This window comes from Dipodomys ordii, unplaced genomic scaffold, assembly GCF_000151885.1.
Source record: "Dipodomys ordii isolate 6190 unplaced genomic scaffold, Dord_2.0 Scaffold8, whole genome shotgun sequence".
Lineage (NCBI taxonomy): Eukaryota > Metazoa > Chordata > Mammalia > Rodentia > Heteromyidae > Dipodomys > Dipodomys ordii.
The window spans coordinates 22,651,825-22,656,292 of record NW_012267224.1 but is presented as its reverse complement, the minus strand read 5'-3'; positions in this window follow the sequence as shown (position 1 = coordinate 22,656,292).

The window sequence follows — 4,468 nt, the reverse complement described above, 5'->3', positions numbered from 1 at the left end:
CCTTGCATGCCTGAGGCCCTGGGTTCGATTCCTCAGCACCACATAAGCAAAAAGAAAAAAGCCAGAAGTGGTGCTGTGGCTCAAGTGGCAGAGCGCTAGCCTTGAGATGAAGAGCTGAGGGACAGCTCCCAGGCCCAGAGTTCAGGCCCCACGACCAGACCCCCCCCAAAAAAATTTAAATTTTTAACCTAGTATGTATATGCTTCAACTTCACACTGATCAATGGGTTCAATAATGATTAATTTGTTTATTTCTTATCACAAGCTTAAGAGTTAAGTACTGCTACTTTATAAGAGGAAATAGGCATAAAATGAGTAAGCATATTGTCGAAAGTGAAAGCAAAATATATCTGAGAAAAAAATATGAGTTTGTTTCTAAGCTATCTGGGTCCAAAATGCATTTTCATTTGTTTAAATTTTTGTCATTATAAAGGCGATATACAGAAGGGTTAGAATTACATAGTACATTTCTTTTTGGACATATGTTTCCCCTTCCCTTGCTCTCTTCCAGCTCTGCCCCCCATCCCCATCCACAAGCTGTATAGTTAATTTTCAACATCGTGTCTAGTGAGTACCATTGCTGCATTTGTTCACTCTTTGCCCCTCCATTTCTGTGCCTCCCAAAGACATATAAATGAACAAACAACACAAAAAGAAAAGAATACAAAAAAGCTAGAAAGAACTTCTTTTTGTTTACATATTCTAGAGTTCATTACACAAGCATTTTCTTAACAGCAGCTCAGATTCATAGTCAGACAGTAAGAAAGTTCCCTCCCTCATTCTCTTCCTAAAAGTGAATGACCACTGTTCATGTACATACACATATACGTGTATTCTTCTAAATTGTCAGTGTGCTTACAAGCTTACAGATTTTTTTATGGACAAGAAGAATGTTTGCTTAAAATGTGCATTCATAAACAAGGAGGGATGTCTTTGCCCTTGCTCTCCGACATCAACAAAATATCATTCTCAAGATATTTATTATAACTTCTAAGCTAAAAAGCAAATTGTACTAAGTGCTTAGAGTGTTTGCCCACATTAAATACATCCATTTGGAAGACCTAAAGATGTGTTTCAATGCTTCCCTCCTGCATCATCACATAGCATAAGGTAAGACAGGCAAGACAGAGCATGCACAGAGTAAGGGGGGACCGTTTTCCTCTTATTACAAACCTGCTCTCACTGAAACAAAACTCTAGTATTATCACTGCAGCTATGACAAACCATTACTATGATAATACCATATTCACAAGGGCAGAGACATTATGTCCTAAGAAAGAAACCCTTAAAGATCCCACCTCTCAACAAGTTCCATAGGGAATTAAGTTTCCCACTCATGAACTTTGGATAGCACATTCAAACCCAAGCCGGGAGATAGGGCATCTTCCGGGCACAGAATCCTATAATGAAGCCAATGATGCATAAAATTATTTCTGTCCTTTGCTATTATTTGTCAGACTGCCATATTCTCTGTCAAGTAGAGGTGATGGAACATGCTGGACTATGTTCTTCATAATCTACCTCATCATAGCACGCTTGTCCCATTTGCATGGTGTTCAGCAAAGGACAATTTGGAACACAAGTGCTTTTATGTTCCAAACAATAAGGAATTAGTTTTCTCTCTCTGCTTGAGCTTTTTCTTTGACCTTGGAGAACACTGTTGCCATGCAACCTGATGTTTTGCTCTCAGCATCTGGAATCACAGAGTTGATGGGCTATAAATCTATAAACCAAGTTTTCCTTAATGGATAGAGGCTAATAATTGCCACTCAAAATGACAATGTTAATAAAGATGCAAATACAGAGATTCACCCCAGCAAGCTTGATCAACCCATTTTGATACGTATCCAGTTCAGCTTAGGAGAGTTATTCATCAAATAGTTCAGGTTCTATTTTTCTAGTCTGCTGAAATTTTTAAAAATGTACTTTAACATTTTCTTCCAGAAATGACTTGTTTTTCATTTATTGAAGAACAACTTGTAGCCAGGCACTGATGACTCATGCCTTTAATCTTTGTAACTCAGGAGATAGAGACCTGGGGGGTGGGGTCATGGTTCAAACCAGCCCATGCAGAAAAATCCCTGACTAGACACAGACAGGCACTCAGGCAGGTAGACATGTACACACACTCACACACAACAGAAAACTCCATACATGTATACACAAACATTTGCAAGTATTCCTAAAGAAACTATGCACTTAGAATCCTTTATGAGAATATTTCTTCCTGGTAATTTTTAACAGTTCAATGAAAACCCATTGGATGTTTTATCTAGGCTTAAACATAGACTTACATTTTCTTTATTGAATTTGCATTTCAGATCGTATGGTTGTTTTTCTCATGAGGCAAAAGACCATTTCCAGTTTTCCTGATTTCCTCCAGCTTCTGTCTAGTAACTGCATTTTAGGTATTGATAGAAATTCCAGTGATTCATTTAAGGTATAAATTAAAGATATAATTCTGCGTCTAAACGTCTATCCTGTGCATTAAATATAATAATGTTCAAAAATACATTGAGATGCTCTTTCTCTTCTGTCCTTCCTGGTAATGATTATTGCTACATTTCATCAGAGGCAAGTAGGAAGGTCTTAGTAGGAAGTCACAGAAGTAAAGAATGATGATTAGTTGTTAACTTATAGGAATGTGTGTGTGTGTGTGTGTGTTAACCAAGGCAATAACCTCAATTAGACTGCTCTGTGTGAAGAAAAAGGACTTTAAAGGCATTTTCATTTTTATATCGACAGTCAGCCCACTAAGAAAGATATGAACCTCAATGCAAAGTAGACTCAGCGTGATACAGAAGGGAAATTCTGCCTAGTATTGAGGAAAAGAAAGAATATTTCTAATTTGGATAGAAGTCAAGATGGAAAGGGGAGGATAACTACTTTGATGACAAGCCTTGATTCTCACCCCTTTCATCTAAGAGGAATGGTAGGGAAAAAAACAGTTAATTTAGGAGTAGGATGAATTCTAAACCATTCCTGAGGTCAAATCACGTTTGAACCCAGGATATGGGGACCTACTTCATTCTACCAAGAACTATGTAGAGGAACTGGGACACTAGGACAGAGCACACTGAATTTCATCAGGAAAAAGATCTAAGTTAGTCTTCATACTTAACTGTAAAACAAAAAGAATTTATTGGTCATAATGTAGCTTTTATCACTTCCCATTGGTTCCTTGCAGCATGCAAATTATAAAGGTTTTCCCTATAGGGTTTGGTAGAGATAGCAGCAAAAATGGGTTGGAGATCTAGCCAGCTGGATGTAGAATGATTGTGAAGAAAGGACCATATCACAGTTACCATGGCAGCCTAATCAGGAATAGAATGCACAACACAATGGAGTGACAGTTAGTGCTATGCTGGAAAAAATACCAGCAATGTGAGGAAAAACACAATTTACCTGGAAGATCCAACAAAGGGAAGTGCTCCGCGAATATCTTTGGCTACAGTCAATGTGCGCAATGGCCAGGTCTCCAAATATAGTCAGATTTTCAGTTTTTAGCAATTCAACAGATGAATTTATTGGGACTAATACAGGCACACACACACAGTTGTATGATCAAAATTATTTGCCATTAGGCATGGTGCATGTATGTATAAATTGAAAAAATATATCAGTTTTCCCTATGTTCTTCAATGATTTCAAATCAGGTCAAAGTGTATATAAATTTATATGAAGTGCTATGACCAATATTTAACATATGCTTTTTCATTTTTTACAGTTAAGTGTAAACATGATTTTTATTCGTACTGATATATTACAAACCATCTGAAGAAATAGTGGCGTAAAATATATACTAAATCACAATCTTGTCTGGGCTCACCATATTCATCTGTAATTCACAGATAGTTTGGATCACAAACCATATTCTATTACTAGAATTATCTGAGAATTTGTGTCAGAAACCATATTCTTGTATTGGAATTTTCTAAGGGTTAACAAGGTTGGGTGTCACAGGCCTGGGCACCTGTGAAGCTATGGCTGGAATAGTTGGAACTTGCTTGCCAGGCACCTCATTTTTTTTCCTCCCTGCACTTTGTGTCCATGTGGATAGCTTTGTCTTCCTCAAAACATGGCAATCCCAGATGGCTCAACTTCTTAGGTCAGCAGTTTTACCTAAGAAGCTTTCCAACATCTCAGAAGAAACCACAGAAGGGAACCCTACTGCATTGTTTGTGGGAGTGTAAACCTGTTCAACCACTTTGGAAAGCAGTATGGAGGTTCCTCAAAAGACTCCACATAGAACTCCCCTATGACCCAGTAATCCCACTTTTGGGCATTTACCCAAATGATCACAAACAAGACCACATTAAAGCTACCAGCACAACTATGTTTATTTCAGCATTATTTACCATAGCTAAGATATGGAACCAACTCAGATGCCCCTCAGTAGGTGAATGGATCAAGAAAATGTGGTATATACATACACAATGGAATTCTATGCCTCCATCAGAAAGAATGGC